Below are 18,176 nucleotides of genomic sequence, written 5' to 3'. Positions count from 1 at the left end.
TTTTAATTTCCATTCAATTATATTGAAATCATTGTTTGGGAAGAATTTAGAGCAATCTAATTCACCCCCTCTTAGATCACCATCTCACCTATAAAGCTAACACATTTAAACTGTTATCTATTTCAAACCATTATTAACTTTTGTTTTGTCATAAAACAATTGTTCTTCATCATACAGGCCAATTCAGAATAAAATAATACTAATTTATTAATATTTCAAAAATTTATATGTATGAGATTTAAAAAATAAATATGCTTACTGAACCAGTTTAAATAATTATGACTATTTAAATAATTATATATTTCAAATAGTTATAATCTTTTGTTTCGTCATAAAATAATTATTTATGTTTATACAAGCTTATTCAGAATAAAGTAATCTAATCTAATAATATTATGAAAATTAATAACTAAGAGATTTAACGGCTTTGTGAACAATTCTCTATTTCAAATTATTATGACCTTTTGTTTTGTCATAAAACAAATGTTTTTATTCATCTAAGTTTGTTTATAATAAAATAATATGAATTTATTAATATTTTGATAATTAATAAGAGATTTAAAAAATAAATCTGTATGAAACTAGTTCAATTAGTTATAACAATTTGAACAATTATTTATTTCAAACTGTTATGACCATTTGTTTCATCATAAAACAAATTTTCTGTTGACATAATCCTATTTGGAATAAAGTAATGCTAATTTATTAATATGCTAAAAATTCATAAATAATGGATTTAAAAAACGAATCTATTGGCATGACCAGTACAAATAGTTATAATTGTTTTTGTTCATACAACTGATTAAGAATAACATAATTTTAATTTATTAATATTTCAAAAATCAATAAGTAAGAGATTTAAAAACTAAATCTGTTTATCAAACAAGTTTAAATAGTTATGACTATTTGAATAGTTACCTATTTAAAATTGCTATAACCTTTTATTTTGTTATAAAATATTTATTTTGTATTCATAAAAGCTTGTTTCAATTAAAATAATACAAATTTATTAATATTCAGACAACTAATAAGTAAATGATTTAAAAAATGAATTTGTTTACCAAATAAGTTTAAATAGTTATGACTATTTGAACAATTATATAATTCAAATCGTTATGACTTTTGTTTTGTCAAATAGTCATAACTATTTGAGCTTGCTCGATAAATAAATTTATTTTTTAAATCTTTTATTTATTAATTTTTGAAATATTAGTAAATTAGTATTATTTTATTTCAAATAAGTTTATATAAATAGAAACAATTGGTTTATGACAAAAAAAAAGGTCATAGCTATTTGAAATAGATAATTATTCAAATAGTTATAACTATTTGAATGTATTCAGAAAATAGATTTATTTTTTAAATTTTTACTTAGTAATTTTTGAAATATTAATAAATTTATATTATTTTATTCGAAATAAGCTTGAATGAACAAAAACAATTGTTTTATGACAAAACAAAAGGTCATAATGATTTGAAATAGATAATTGTTCAATTAGTTATAACTATTTGAACTTGTACGGTAAATAGATTCATTTTTTAAATCTCTTACTCATTAATTTTGGGAATATTAATAAATTAGTATTATTTTATTTTGAATAAGTTTATATGAATTGATACAATTGTTTTATGGCAAAACAAAAGGTCATAACAATTTGAAATAAATAATTACTCAAATAGTTGTAACTATTTGAACTTGTTTGGTAAACATATTTATTTAAAAATTTTTTCTTATTAATTGTCGAAATAGTAATAAATTAATATTATTTTAATTTGAATAAGCTTGTATGAACAAAAACAATTGTTATATGAGAAAACTAAAAGTCATAACGATTTAAAATAAATAAGTGTTAAAATAAACATAACTATTTAAACTTATTCGATAAACAAATTTATTTTTTAAATATTTTACTTATTAATTGTTTAAATATTAATAGGTTCAAGCACTAGGGACTATTGCAGGGGTTGGCATAATAAGCATGGGAGAAATGTCTAGACCGCCCAACCAGAACCTAGCCTGCAACATGCTCGCACTTTAACTAGGTGGATCCAGGGGAGATTGGCAGATCCAGAATCTTCTAGAGGCATCCAAGATTGGTAGCATTCAGTGGGAAGATCTGGTCAACCCTAAGAATCAGGAAGAGGTCCTTAGAATCAGGGTTTAATCTATGTATTAATGTGTAAATCCCTTAATTCTTGGAATAATGTAATCTTTTGATTTTAAGAAGTAGCCATAATTAGTCCTAGGGCCTCAACTATAAATAGAGGGTCACCCTACCCTTAGTTGTACATCATCAAACACATTTTGTCTTCAGTAATATACAACATATTCCAACATTCTCTTATTCTCTCAAACTTGCATATTTTGCCTTTCTAGTTGGTCTAGTGCCCACATGCTTAGTTCATAGGCTGACTTAGACATAAGGAGCTCATTCCTAGTCTAAGGCTGCTTGTATTTTGGTTTAAAGGTCCAAGCCTATGATAGTTGGTATCAGAGTAGGTTCTGTTCGGTGATATTCAGATCACACTTAAGGCATTTGCAGAAATGGCATCCCAGAGTAATGTTGCTAGCCAGCAACCAGAGGCCTAGGAGTAAGGCTATGGAAGAGGGAAGAAAGCTAGTTCAAGGGACATCTAGTCTACCATGGATGGGAGGCTATCTAAGGTAGAGGTGACAGCTAGTGACGTAAAAGAGAAGCTTGATGAGGTTGAGACTCACATCAAGGCATTAGACTCAATGGAGGAAGAGTTCAAAAGTGAGTTGCAAGCGGCTCTAAATAAGGCCATTGACATGATCGCCTAGAGGAATGAAGCCTTGGAGGCCTAGATGGAGACCATGCATAAGGAGATGGAGGCACTCAAGAAGGAGTTTGCTGCTTGTAAGACAGCCATTGGGAATGGCATGATTACTGGAGTGTCTAAGACTTGTGTGGAGATTCCTAAGCCCAAGGAGTTCAAGGGGACTAGGATAGCCAAAGAAGTAGACAACTATCTATAAGGGATGGAGTAGTACTTTTAGGCCACGAGTATGTAGGAGATGCTACTAAGCTAAGCACCACTTCAATGTATCTTACTGATGTTGCCTTATTAAGGTAGAGGCATAGGTGACACCGGCCCTGGAGATGGATGGTTTGTTAAAGAAAGGGTAATGGCCTAGACATAAGCATGGACACCCTACACTTGTGCACTGTACACCTAAAAAGGCCCATTGAGTGCTAGAAGAGGGTAAAGACCCCATGGTGTAGAGAAGAGAGTAATGGCACGTTAGGCATAGAGGTGTTGCATGCTTCAACAAGCTAGGATCATAGAAGCCTATGTGATACAAGTGCTGCATGCCCCAAAGGGCCAATTAAGCATGAAGAGAAGGTAATGGCATATCACCAACTAAGGCACTACTTAAATTGACAAACATTGGTTTCATAGGAATCATATTGGGATTATGACCAGAATAAAAGATGACTATGATGTTGTACCAAGAACCATTGTGTGCCAAAGACCATTAAGATGAGAGTGGGACATCGATTTAACAAGTGTGATAGAATGTCATGGTCTGCACACAAAGTCCTAAGCCAAGTTAGTTGATAGATTCAGGTTTTTCAACTTGGTGTAGGTGAAAGAGCTGGAAGGATTGAGACTAAGGTCTTAAGGGCACATACTAGGCTTAGTGAGCAAACTAGGGCCTAGGCTAAGGTGCAAGAGTATGGTGAGGTGAGCAGCCTAGTATTGAGAATGGGGACTACTCATTGGAAAGATCTAGAATGCCTTAAAAAAGTGGCATGAGAAGGTAGGCACAAAAGGCTCTAGATTAGCCTAGAGACAGGCTAGGTGCACAAGTGTAGAAGAGTCTAGAAAAGCCTAGAGGTAGGCCACATGCATGGCCATTAAAGGTTCTAGAAGGGCCATGTGTAGGAATAGCAATAGGTACTATAGTGCCAGATAAGAAAGGCTTTGGAAGGCCCTACCTCTAAGAAAAACAGTGATTAAATATGGAATATTCTAAAACCTGCTAGTCATGGGCACTCAAGTAGTGTGCCCAAACACTTTCAGACATGAGGCTCAACAGGGAGCTTGGAACCAGCTAGATTTTGCAAAGGTCTTAGCCAACCTAGGAAGTGTCTAAGCTCCATGCAATAGACAAAAGGCCAATTTAAGGGCTTGGTTTATGGTTTAGCACAACATCAGCTGTAGGCATGGGTATAAACTTGGCATAGCTAAGCCTTTTTCTCATGCATGCTAATTGATTAGGGCAATGGATGATTGCAGGTCACTGAAGCAACCAATCACCTAACAATTACCTAACAACATAGCTAGAAGGCATGCATGGCTTGGATTTTGCTCCAAATATGTTGTTATGGATATATGTAATGACAAGCTCATCATGCACACCTTTTCCCTTTATGGGGAGGAAAGGGGGGCCCAAAAAATCACCACTTAAAAAGCATGAAAGATTTTACAAATATTTCAATAGTAGACATTAAAGTGTTTAAAATGGAGACACTTTTTCAAATAGGCATATCCTGCACTAAGGGTTCATAAGTGCCAATGGTGGTCGAGGCATGTGTTCATACCAAGGCCCAACTTGTGCTGATAGTGTTTGAGGTAATTGCTCACACCAAGGGCCATCCTGTGCTAATGCTGATTGAGGTATATGTCTGTACCAAGTCTAGATTATGCCAATGCTAATTATGGCATGTGCCTGTACCAAAGGCTAGATCGAGGTATGTACCTACATCAAGCGCTAGCATGTGTTGATGGTAATCAAGGCAAGTGCCCATACCAAGGGCCAACTTATGCCAATGGTGATTAAGACAAGTGCTTGTACCAAGGGCCAACTTGTGCTATTGATGGTTAAGGCATGTGCCCGTAACATGCAGTAGCATATGCTATTGATGGTTAAGGCCTTAGCCAAAGTTTGATTTTAGGCCATAATGAGAATGTTGGGCTCAGGCATGTGCTGGCACTGCATTCTTTTGCCTATAGCACCATCATTAGGGCATCATCAGAGAACCTGATCGATGGCATTGAGGGATCTAACAATTATGGGTGGTGGGCTAGAGGGTGACTGTATGATGTGCGATGGGTGCTATCCTCAGCCCTTATATTGGCCCTTATCCCCCAAGGAACCTTGACAACTCTCCCCCTTTAATAAGCATAAGAGCATTTATAAGTTCACATCTAATAGCAATTCAAGTGTCTGAAATGGGTATGCTTTTTTCAAATGGCCACAAAATTTTCCATACTTTGATTTTTTAGCTGAATTTTTTTGTGGATGCCAAAAGAAATACAAAGATCATGTACACCAAAATTTGGGCCAAAACTCTTAAAATAATTTCAAAAAATCCTAAACTATAAAAAATTTTAAAAATCATGAGAAATAGAAAATGGTTCATCTTGCCATGAAACTTCTCATGAAGGCTTAGAAGACCATTATATGAATTTACAAGCCATAAAAATGGCATTAGCATGGCAAAAATATGAAGATGTGCTTGAACCTACCTACTATCCGATCTTGGTTTGCATGGTGCGTAGCCTAGGAAACTACCATCTACATGCCTAGCTATTGTGTAGCCTTAGGTAGGAAACTATCATCCGTATACCTAAGTTAGCCTTTAATCGACTCTTTGTGCTATGAACTTATGCTGAAACTTGACAAACCTCCTAGGAGTTTAGGAGAAATCTAGGAAGGAAATGGTTAAGGCAAGAGTAGTTTATTTACTTGATGGGGTATGTACACTTACTCTTGGAACACAGTCCTTATGTGTTCTCTACAAAGGCTCTCAAGGCCTAAGTCCCTAATGCTTTATACGCTTGATTCTCTTGTTGTCACTTGATTATGGCTTCTGTACAAATCAAGGGGAGACTCACCTATTGATGCTTGAGCCCCCTTGGCATTTGTGGTTAGAATGAATCCAAGTGTATGTCCATTAAAGGCCTTCTAGACATTTATAGGGTGCCCAGGCTCTAATAAGGTTGGCTAAGGCCTTTCTAAAGATATGCTAGTTTCAGTTTCCTTGTTGAGCCCCTTATTTGGAAAATTTTAGGCACTTCCCTTGAGTGTTCATGCTTAGCTAGTTCTTGAGCCTTCTCCATTTGGTGCCACTCTACCTACAACTAGAGCTTTCTAGAGGCTTCCCCATCTAGGCTTTATAGTGCCCATCACTATGCATGTGCCTAACCCTTTTGGAACCTTCAGTGCCCTCACACCTCACTTGCCTCCAAGCTTCTCTAGCCCTTTCATGCCCACCTATTTGGCCTATTTCTAGGTTGATCTAAAAGTTTCCATGCTTGTAAGCCTAGCTTATCTCTAGGTGGTTCTAGGCCTTTTGTGCCTGACTGCTTGTGCCACATCTTGGGGCTTTCTAGAAACTTCCAATGAGTAGCCTTCATCCCTATCACTGTGCAACTTACCTTGAGTGCACTCCTGCACTTTGGCCTTGGCTTGACCCACACACTTAGGTAAAGTAAGTGCCTTTAAGGCTTCTGTTTCAATCCTTCCTAGTTCATTACCCATATCATCATAAGCAAGTCTCGTTACATGACCCTTTTGGTCTTGAACTTTTGTGTGATCCGTGACACATGCATCGAGGGTCATTTGATGTTGATGGAGGTTGAGGCATGTGCATGTGTCATGGTCTACAAGCTTTTCTAGGCCTAAGGTTTTTTTCGAGTTAAAGAGCAATTCTAGTTCTAATAGGATAGGGTTTGACATCCAAGTGGACCAGGCCTTGAGCCTTATTAGAGGCTTAGGTCATAGGGAATTGGCATAGAACAATGGTATGGGTAGCAATTAGGACTCCAAAGGCTTAGGCATAGTGTTCAAGTTTGACAAAATGAAGCTAGGCCCAAGTGCAGTTGTTAGTGAGTGATATGCAAGCACACAGCCAAACCAAAGTGAGGGCACTACTGATTGAGGTATGGGTGCATGGTTAGACCTAAGTGTGGGCATGCCTAAACACAGTCCTAGAAGGATCAAATTTTGGGGCTTTTAGAAGGCCAAGTATTGCAGCACAATCTTTGACAAGCTAGAATTATACTAAGCACTTGAGTTTCATAGGTTGACTTAGGCACATAGAGTCAATTACATGTTTAAGGTCACACGGAGTTTGGCTTAAAATTAGAGCCCATGACACATGCACTGAGTATCATTTGGTGTTGATGGCACTCAAGGGACAAACAAGTGCCTTGAAAGGGATTAAAGAGTGGTGATAGGGTCATGGTACAGATGTTGCACCAAGTGCCAACATTTAACGATGGTGTTTGAGGCAACAACCCACACCAAAGGCCAACATGTGCTGATGATAGTTGATACATGTATCGAGACCAAGGGCCAACATGTCCTGATGATGGTCAAAGCATGTGTATGCAAAATAGTTCATTAGGTGTTGATGGTGGTCAAGGCATGTGCATGTGCATATGCATGTGTCATGGTCTGAAAACTAGTCCAGGCCTAAGGGTTCTCTCTAAGTTGAGGAATAGTTCCAATTCTAGTGGGATAGGGTTTGACAGCTAGGGGAACTAGGCCTTGAGGCATATTAAAGGCCCAAGTCATGGGAAACTAGCCCAGAACAATGGTACAGGCAGTGATCAAGACTCTAGAGGTTCAGGCATGGTGCTATTCTAGAAGGCCAAGTATTGCAGACTAATCATACCACTATTCTAGGCTAGTTTGACAGAGTTGAGTGAAGCCCAAGTGCAGGCACTGTTATGTGCTTATATCAATTTACAAGCCATAAAAATGGCATTGTCTTAGCAAAAATATGAAGATGTGCCTGAATCCACCTACTACTTGGTCATGCTATGCATGGTACATGGCCAAGGCCCAGGATACCTGCGTGTAGTGCTCGACCTAGCATGTGCTGATGGTTTTTAAGGGAACTACCCATATAAAGGGCCAGTATGTGCTGATGGTGGTCAAAGCATGTGTCGAGATGAAGCATGTGTCAAGACCAAGGGATAACATATCCTGATGGTAGTCAAAGAATGTGTATGTGTCTCGGTTCACAAGCTGGTCTAAGCCTACAGGTTCTTTCCAAGTCAAGGAACAGTTCTAGTTCTAGTAGGATAGGGTTCAACAACTAGGGGGACCAAGCCTTGAGACCTATTGAAAGCCCAATTCTTAAGGAACTAGCCTAGAATAGTGGTATGGTCAGTGATCAAGACTACAGAGGCTCAGACATAATGTTCAAGTTAGGCATAATTAAGCTAGGCCCTGATGTGGGCATTGGTGATCATTTATATGAATTTACAAGCCATAAAAATGGCATCGGTACTGTAGAAATTAAAGATGTACCTGAACTTACCTACACCCAATCGTAGTGTGCATGGTGCATGGTGCATGGTGCATGGCTCAGGCCTAAGATACCTGCATATGGTGTGTAGCCTAGCATGTGCTGATTCTTTTTGAGGGAACTGCCCGCATAAAGGGCTAGCATGTGCCAAGTCCACTGGCCTACATGTCCTAAAGGTAGGCAATGCTTATGTATGTGTTATGATCCATAAGCTGGTCTAGGCCTAAGGGTTCTTTTTGAGTCTAGAAGCAATTCCAGTTCTAAAGGGATATGGTCTGACATCTATGACATCTATGGGGACCAAGCCTTGAGGCCTATTAGAGGCCCAGGTCATTAGGAACTAGCCTAAAACAGTGGTATGGGTAGTGATCAAGATTCCATAGGCTTAGGCATAGTATTCAAGTTTGACAGAATTGAGCCAAGACTTAGGTACAAAGTGCAAAAGCTAGTGAGTGATGCACAGACACACAATTAGACTTAGGTATGGATGAATGGTCAGACCAAGGTACAAACACACCTAAACACAATCCTGGAGGATCAGTATTTGTGGGCTTCCAGAAGGCCCAACACTGCAGCATAATCTTTGACAAGCTAGAATTATGCTAAGCACTTGAGTTTAGTATGCTGACTTAGGTAGACAATAAGATGAAATCGATCGAGTTTAAGCCGATATAGCATTAAGCTCAAGCTTAAGCTTGACTCAAAATTTAAAGCTCAAAACTTGACTCAAGCTCAACTCAAAATTTGAAGCTCAAACTCCATTAAGTTTTATTTTTTAGCTTAATTTTGACTTAAGATAGAATTTAAGCTACTTAAGCTTGCTCGATTAGGCTCGATTCTTTTATTTGACAAATGCTCAATTAGTTGTGCTTGAGCTCAAACTCAAGTTCAAGATATTTTATTAATTAAAATAATTAAAATATAAAAGGTCAATTAGGCTTGTGAGCTACTTGAGTTAGGAATAAGAATTACTGAACTTGGCTCGATCGATAAGTCCAGCTACTCAAGTTTGAGCTTGACTTGATAATAACCAAGCCAAATTTGAATTTTATTTGAGTTGGACCCAAATAGCTGGTGAGTACTAATGTATCATTTACCCCTTTAGCAAATGGAGTCAATTCCCTATCCAAGGTCACACGAGGTTTGGCTTAAGACCGCTTGTGACATATGCACCAAGCACCATTTGGTGTTGATGGTGATCAAGGGGCAAACAAGTGCCTTAGGTGGGAGGGTCATGATACACATGCCGTACCAAGTACCAACATCTACCAAAGAGGTGTTCAAGGTAACAACCTACACCAAGGGCCCACTTGGACCGACGATGGTTAAGGTAAGTGCTCACATAAAGTGCCAGCATCTGGCGTTGGTGTTTGAGTCAACATCCCACACCATGGTGCTAGCATTTACATATGGTGTCCAAGGTAACAATAGGCTAGCATCTATCGATTATGTTTGATGTGATTGTCTGCACCAACCAAGGTCCAGATGTTGTCGATGGTGTTTGAGTCAACAACTTGCACTAAGGGCCAGTGTGTGCTAATGGAGTTCAAGGCAAGTTCCTGTACCAAGGGCAAGCCCTTCCTTCTAACAAATACGAAGGGCATTTGGTTGTTGTTTACTTGGACTCCTGAGGGTGGGATGTCATCGCCTAGCCAAATTGATTGCAATAGAGAACATCATTCATTCGCAACCCTAGAGGTATGCAGTGTAAAAATGAAGTGAGTGGACTTTGGTTGGTGTGAAGTGAGGGAGGGATGAATCAAAGCGATGAAGGGCTGAATCTTAGTGGATCATGGTAACAAGGCCACTCTACCACTTACAATACCTTGTCACATATTTAAGCTATCTGTAAAGGATTTTACCCACCACTCCATGGGAATTGAGCCCTAAGGAGGCCCGTTTGGCTTGTTTGTCGTAAGGGCTGCACCTATGACATGTGCCATTGAAGGCCATGGGCCCCTACTACAGGTTGGCAATCAGGCAAAGGGTGTGTGCATTATTTCTAGCCTGGATTCTGACTTAGAGGTGTTTAGTCATAATCTAGTGCATGGTAGCTTCACATTACTAGCTTTTCAACCAGACATGATGACCAATTGTGCGAATCAACATTTCCTCTCATACTAGGTGTGACGCTACCATTAGTAGGGTAAAACTAACCTAACTCATGGTAGTCTAAACCTAGCTCGTGTTTCCTAGTGGTGGGCAAACAATCTAACACTTGGTGAATTCTGCTTTACAATGATAGGAAGAGCCAACATCAAAGAATCAAAAAACAATGTCGTTATGAATGCTTGGTTATCAAAAGCCAATTCTCCCTCTGGTAACTTTTCTAACACCTATAGCTTCAAATTTTAAAGGTCTAAAAGATCGATAGGCCACACTTTCATGATTCATATTTATACTAGAAAATAGAATCGAATGAGCTTTTACCCTTTTGTTCCACATAAGATTTCTATTCTTGTTGAGCTAATCTTAGGACACCTGCATTATCTTTTAACAAATGTGCCGCCTTAGTCAAACTCTCCACCTAAAAAGGTCCTCTACTTGGATTGATCGACCAAGGGCAGTTTTGGTTCCAAAAAAAGGGGTCATGCCCTACCTTTAATTCATGAAATAAGTAAAATAATGTTAAAAGTTGTGATATTTCAATTTTGCCCAAGGGCTCCCACTTATTCTATACCTCTCAAGTTATTTCACAAAGTTGGACTCTGCCAAGCTTATTCCCTTAGTTATGGTTTTGTTGGATAGTAGATAGGGATAGTGGGAATCTCGTTAATCCATTCATGCACATCACTAATTAGATGACGAGGCATTTGGTTACCCTATGAGAGTGATAGTTACTTCTGTTATTTACCTACACTTGGTTGAATTTCTTCACTTTGACATTCAGAGCACTGGGCAAAAATCACATTGAGTGAGCATTCATGGGGACCATTGCAATGCTTTATTTTAATTAAATAGTTGGATTCCCCTTGTTCATAATAGTTCTGAGTCGACTATTTGTCATCTAAGAAAGACCCTGAAGGGAGCCATTCCTAGTCCATCCTCTAGCTGGTATATGATGACCCATTCTCATTGTAAGAGTAGCTCGAGTAGTGCACCAGTAGCCAATGGGTTCAAGATTGGGACCCTCATGCCTAGCCTTCAGAGCCAACCCTTTTCCCAAGGTTACAAATCCATTTTACCAACATCCTTTACTTACATTGGTTCATCGACTAGAGGTTGTTCACCTTAGAGACCTGATGAGGTTATGAGTATGACTGGGCATGGATGGTAGTTCATCTTTTGGATTTTCAAAGGTCGCCAGGGGCACATTAAACACCATGCAATGTGTAGTGCTTTTTTCGTTGTTGGACCCTACCTTTGGTTGAGCCATTTCCAAGGTAGGTAAGCCATTAAATAGAAAAGATAACTCTTCCTGATGCCCTCACCAACATCTTAAGACTCCTTAACATTGCCATTAATCACCGCATCTTGGTTTAGGAATTTTAGCTTGATTCCCTTTTAAAGCTTATGCTGGATGTGCTATCGGATTACCCTTCCCCATCTTTTAGGATCGACTAACCCACATGCAAGTGCCATTCACATGGAGCCTTTCCTTTTTTTAGCCTTTAAAGTTCTTATTTGAATATTTGCTACTACCACCAAGATCTATACTGATGGTCACTCTGCTCATGCTTTGGGTTTTGCAGTGCCTCCACACCATGCTATTCATTAAGGCTTGGCCTTTGCCCTAACAGCCATATATAGGTCATGTGCTTAAGCACCATCCATTTTTAGGACTAGTTGATTTGGCAGGTGAGTTATTACACATTCTTTAGTGGATTTTGACTTTTATTACCACTGTCCTATTGTCTTATTTGACTAACACCCCTTGTGGGTTCTAGGTTAGCATACAATTAGACATCATAACCTAGCTTCTAGTTCATCTTGCATCGCCAGTTTTGCTTAACAAAATGGCCCACTTGGAGCTCACGATTCCATGGAATAGCTCCATGAAGTAGCCTCACCCTCTTACCTATTTAAAGTTTGAGAATAGGTTAAGGTGTTGCACCTCTGATGCCTCTAATAATTGGCTTTACTTGATAGAACTTGCTAAGGGCTCCAGCTATCCTGAGAGAAACTTTAGAGGGAGCTAGCTACTAGACATTTCAATTTATTTTTCACCCTATACCCAAGACAGATGAATGATTTGCATGTTAGTATTACTGTGGGCTTTCACTAGAGTTTTCTCTGCCTTCACCTCACTCAGGCGTAGTTTAAAAGATCAAGGTTGGTTGGTAGTGCACTTGTGAGGGATCTTGCCAATTAGTTTCCTTGCACCTTATGGGTTTTCTAGCTCATTGACTTGCACAAATGTCAAACTCCTTGGTTTGTATTTCAAGATGGGCTAGATGGGGAGCCTATAGGTTGACCCTAGGAGCACATGTGGTTTGACACACATCTAGATGGCATGTGTTGCATTCCATGATAGAGGCAACAACATCTCTGTAGGCATATAAAAAGCTCAAGCTTGGGCCATTGCCATGATCCGCATCGATCCATGCCCCAAGCCGATTGGTGGACCAGTTATGGCCATTCCACATCCAACTGAGGCACATCCCTAGACCCTATCTACTTCTCTACCGATAATTTCATGCACTTTTTGGCTCTTTTCTTAAAGTCCTTTTCATCTTTCCCTCATGATACTTGTTTGTTATTGGTCTTTTCCTTGTATTCAGCCTTGGATAAATTTACTACCCGATTAAGGCTATATTCTTATACAACTTGACTCGCAGATAGCCTCCTGGTGTGACAAGGTCTAGGTATAACAAGGCTTTCACCCTCTTTGATACCTCTTTTTAGTGGACTTGGGCCCAGTCCACCATTGAGGATGCTTCTCTAGACTACAATTTGGACATCGAAGGTGTTTGATTATCAAGTTAGGCTTTTCCCAATTCACTCGTTGTTACTAGGGGAATCTTGGTAAGTTTCTTTTCCTCTACTTATTGATATGCTTAAACTCAAAGAGTAATCTTACCTAACCTAGGGTCATGATGCGAGCATTGATTGAGTGATGCAAGGGGTCTGATGGGGTTCAAATGGAAAATAAATGCTCATTACTAGAGACAATGCATGTTAGGATCTTTACCAGTAATAGTCACAGCACTATCACTGTCGGGGGCTCACTTTTAGGCCAACAACAACCGACAAGATCATAGGAGGCCATATTTTTCCCCCTCGCTTGAAGCTCGATGGGTGGGGGGTTAGAGGGGGTGATGATGCATGACACCTAGGCAATCAAGCCCTTGGCCTAATGGCTTGGGGTGAAACTTGCATTCAAAAACTCGATGGCTCATGGGATTCTACAATTCACACCAAGTATCATATTTCACTATGTTCTTCATCGATGCAAGAGTCGAGATATCCATTGTTGAGAGTCATTTTGGTTTTTCATGACAAAAAGAGTCATAGTGCCACCCATGCATGCAATGTGAATCGATGACAATGGTACACATGCTTTTTTTCATTTCGATCCCTTAGTGCGATTCATGTAGGGATTCGTTATTCAACCACAAGTGATGACATTGATTGTTTGGCTCACTTGACAGGTAAAACAGAGTGACCATCGTGCACAGCCATAATCGAAATAGCCTTAGGGCATGAAGGCAACCTCACCCCATCAATGTTTTGTTAACATATTTATGTGTCATTCATTGAGCAAGTTTCAACAATGATCCTTCCACAAGTTCACCTATGAAAACCTTGTTATGACTTATCCTTCCTCTAAATGATAAAGTTTACTGGACTTCTCATGATGTCGTAGGTAACAAACCATCCACGTTGCCATGATTTGAACACTTTATGGACCATTCAATTGGTAGGAGTAATAGGTGGTGTGTACAAAGGGTAGGGATGTAGTTAATGCAAGCTGATGACTCATGCTTACTAGGAATTCCTTATTGAAGACCAACAATGGCAATGATCTATCCCTATCATGATGAAATTTCAAAAATTCCCTGACCTTATCAGCCAAGGCTATAGACACATTGAATACATTAGTGTATTATGTGTGTGGCCCAAAATATCAAAGGGTATCATAGACTTGTTATTGCCTCAAACTTTCTTAGGCTAAAAGGCCATAGTCATTCTAAGAAGCTAGCCATGAAGGTTCACCTTTGCATAGCTAGTTAGTAGGCTGAGGTCTCATTTGTTAATTGAATTAACCAAACAAATCACTCCACCAACTAAGAATGGCCATGCACTACCACCCATAGAATAAAAAAAGAGCTCTTAATCTATCAATCCTTAATATGTCTAAACTTGGCAAGTTTCCATGTGTTGAGTTAAATTAAGCCATAGGCTCCACTACTAATGGTGCCCTTTCATCAATTCCTTTAAGTTTTAGCCTTATGACCATACTCCACTTGAAACCCAAAGACTTTGATTTCTTATAAGGTGCAAGAGGAGTCCTAAAAGTAACATCCATTGATCCTTGGTTGGCATTGTTATGGTTAAGACTAAGACAGTATCTAATCATCTTTGAGCCTTCAACTTCTATTCTTGATTAATGAAAACATCTTTGGCAAATGCTTTCACAGTTGTTCATCTTTCATAGATCCAAGAATTTCACCTTTGACTATTAAATACGAATATCCTTGACTATCCTTATTAATCATTACTCCAATCACAATAGCATCATCAAAGAACCGAATCGACAGCAGTGGGGGTTTCAATGATTAGAGGTGGGGGGCCAGGGGGTATGCACACATGATGTGTGATGGGTGCTGGTCCTTGGCCCTTATATTGGCCCCTTATCCCCTAATGAACCTTAATAACTCACACCCACTTAATGAGCATCAATGTTTTTACGGTTCACAGTCAATAGCCATTCAAGTGTCTGAAATGGGGACACTTTTTTCAAATGGCCACAAAATCTTCTACATTGATTTTTTAGCTAAATGTTTTGTAGATGCCAACAAAAATACAAGAATTTTTCTACACATGGGATTTTGCAATTCTCACCAAGTATAACATTTTGCTACATTCTTCATCAATGCGAGACTCGAGATATCTATTACTGAGAGTCATTTTGGTTTTCCATGACAAAAGAGTCACGGTGCCACCTGCGAACACACTATGAAAGGGATAGCAACATTACACGTGTTTTTTTCATTCTAGTTCCTTAGTGTGATATGCATCGAGGGCTCGTTATTTGGCCACAGACGATGATACCAATCATTTTTCCCACTTGATAGGCAAAACAAATTGATCGTCGCATATGCCCAGGGCTAGAAAGGGCTTATGGCATGAAGGCACGCTTGCCCTCTTAGTGTCTCATTAACACATTTGTGGGTCATTCATTGAGCAAGTTTCAACAATGATCCTTCCCCAGGTTCACCTATAGAAACATTGTTACAACTTCTTTTTTCTCTAAATGATAAGGTTCAGTGGACTTCCCATGATGTCACAGGTAACAAACCATCCATGTCACCATGATCCAAACACTTCACTAGACATTCAATTAGTAGGATGGGTGGTGTGTAAAAAAGGCAATGATGTAGTCAACATGAGCTGATGACTCATACTTACTATCCCCAGTATGATGAAATTTCAAAGATTACCTGGACTTGTCAGCTAAGGCTATAGACTCATTGAATACATCAGTGTAGCACATGTGCAACCCAAAACATCTAAGGGCATCATAAACCTATTATTGTCTTAAACTTCCTTAGCTTAAGTAGCCATAGTCCCTCTAAGAAGCTAGCCATAAAGGATCACCTCCATATAGCTAGCTAGCAAGCAGAGGTCTTGTTCGTTAATGGATTTAACTAGACAAATCAATCCACCAACTAAGAACTACCATGCACCACCTCCCATAGAATCAAGCATAGAATCAAGAAAGAGCTTTCAGTTTATCAATCTTTACTATGTCTAGACTTGGTAAGTTTCCCTGCATTGAGTCAAATTAAGCCATAGGTTGCACTCCTAGTGGTGCCCTTCCATCAATTCCTTGAAGTTTTAGCCTTGTAACCATACTCCCTCCAGAACTCAAAGACTTTGATTTCTCATAAGGTGTCGATGGAGTCCTGAAAGTAACATCCATCGATCCTTGGTCGACATCATTTATGGTTGAGACTAGGATGATATCTGATCATCTTCAAGCTCATAACTTTCATTCTTGATTAATGAAAACATCCTTGGTAAATGCTTTCACAATTGTTCATCTTTCATAAATCAAAAAATTTCACCTCTGACTATGAAATACGAATACCCTTGACTATCCTTGTTAATCATTACTTTGATCTCAAAGGCCACCATCATAGGATATAAATCCTATGATGTTATCGTATGCTAATGTATACAAGCATAGGCCTACTTTGAGCACTCTAATTTTTTCAAAATAATAGCATTAGAGGAATGACTCTATTAGTAAGGCTAGGAGCACATCTCTAGCAGAAGGATGAGTAGATCAATGCTCACTGTGGGCAAACCAAATAACTTAACCCTAATTTTGACCATGAGCTTTTTAACTGCAATAACTTAAATATATCCCATTAAAATTGATATTACCATAGCTACTGGCACCAGACTTGCCCTCCAATAGATCCTTATTAAGGGATTTAGATTGTACTCATTTCAATTACCAAACTCATAGAGCCTGATATCATTATTTATTATGACTACCACCCTATGTCAGGATTAGGTAATTTGCACACTTGCTACCTTCTTTAGATTTACTAGTCATTTCTTAGGCTCCCTCTTCGAAATTGAACCTTAATTCTCTGTTACCTTTCACCACCATGGTAGGCCATTATCCTACCATTGAAATTTGATAAGGTAGAAATTTGAATCATGCATCACCGGCATAAAGGCTGTACGATTTGTTAAGTTACTATGAATCATTAAAGCAATGGTCAAAGCTCGCGTCAACCTTTTATATGATAAATGCATCCCTTTTAGAAGTTGGGGTTTATTACACGTATTAGCTCTAGAATTACTATGGTCATTTGAGTAGTAGATACCATCAAACAAACTATAATTAATTTAATGAGCCATTTGTAGTTTCACAGTTTGAATTAGTTTATACTTACACATGCATGGCTTAATCTTTGAGACAAGCTTTTGACACTAACAGGATCAACCACGTAGCATTCCTTTAGGATGTTGACACCACATAGGCCTCAATGCACTAATAGAGTGACAAAGAGAGCCAACATGGAGCACAAGTCTTATGCATGTTGAGCATGTAAAATGCATAGCATCGAATGAACAAGGTTTAAAATCATGTGCCCATAAAACATTTCACATCTAAGAGCTTGATTGAACACTATTACACCAATGTGGCCACAGAGGTTTGGGTGGCACACCTAGGACATGTGGCATGATCGAGGTCTAACCCATAGCCCTAAGGACACAAAACAAATGAAGGATGCCAAGACATCTAGTTTCAATCGATTTAGGTATGTAGCATAAGATCCTGATTGTGCCCCTAGGATACGATGACCACATAGGGGAGATTGAAGAGGATGACATGTCAACAGTTTGATGAATCAAGCATAGAGCCTATCAACACACATAACCATAGCACCACTCATATGCCTATTGCATACATGTGGTAGCAACCATGCACACTAGTCCATAACCTACCCAATCGATTACTTGATGAGTAAATAGAGGAAATGATGTACAAGGCCATGCCATAACCACTTGGCATGGGAAAAATAGAAGCAATGGCCATGAGACTGCCCTTGCTAACCAATAGGCAATAATGACATGACACCACCAATGCTTGGTCTGGTTAGGGCCTCACATGCAAACTCCACTGCCACCACCCTAAGGGGACATTGCCTGATTTAGAGACTTGTTCTTGAGGTTTTGGATAGCATTAGTTGCATGCATGGGCTT

The 18,176-nt window shown here is 38.8% G+C and overlaps 1 non-coding gene and 3 pseudogenes across 1 annotated transcript; all 4 read right to left on the bottom strand.

Moving 5' to 3' along the window:
* Nucleotides 1-10,042: 10,042 nt before the first annotated feature.
* LOC149517815 (25S ribosomal RNA) lies at nucleotides 10,043-13,322 on the bottom strand (annotated as a pseudogene).
* A 232-nt stretch (nucleotides 13,323-13,554) lies between these two features.
* On the bottom strand, nucleotides 13,555-13,710 carry LOC149517814 (5.8S ribosomal RNA). Its single transcript, XR_016344747.1, has one exon. It is a non-coding gene; the product is annotated as a 5.8S ribosomal RNA (ribosomal RNA).
* A 289-nt stretch (nucleotides 13,711-13,999) lies between these two features.
* Nucleotides 14,000-15,299, bottom strand: LOC149517813 (18S ribosomal RNA; annotated as a pseudogene).
* Nucleotides 15,300-15,646: 347 nt separating this feature from the next.
* Nucleotides 15,647-17,419, bottom strand: LOC149517812 (18S ribosomal RNA; annotated as a pseudogene).
* Between the last annotated feature and the right edge of the window lie 757 nt (nucleotides 17,420-18,176).

This window comes from Durio zibethinus, chromosome 8, assembly GCF_047325235.1.
Source record: "Durio zibethinus cultivar Kanyao isolate XHJ-2024 chromosome 8, ASM4732523v1, whole genome shotgun sequence".
Taxonomy (NCBI): Eukaryota; Viridiplantae; Streptophyta; class Magnoliopsida; order Malvales; family Malvaceae; genus Durio; species Durio zibethinus.
This window is presented reverse-complemented; position numbering and strand designations above follow the sequence as displayed.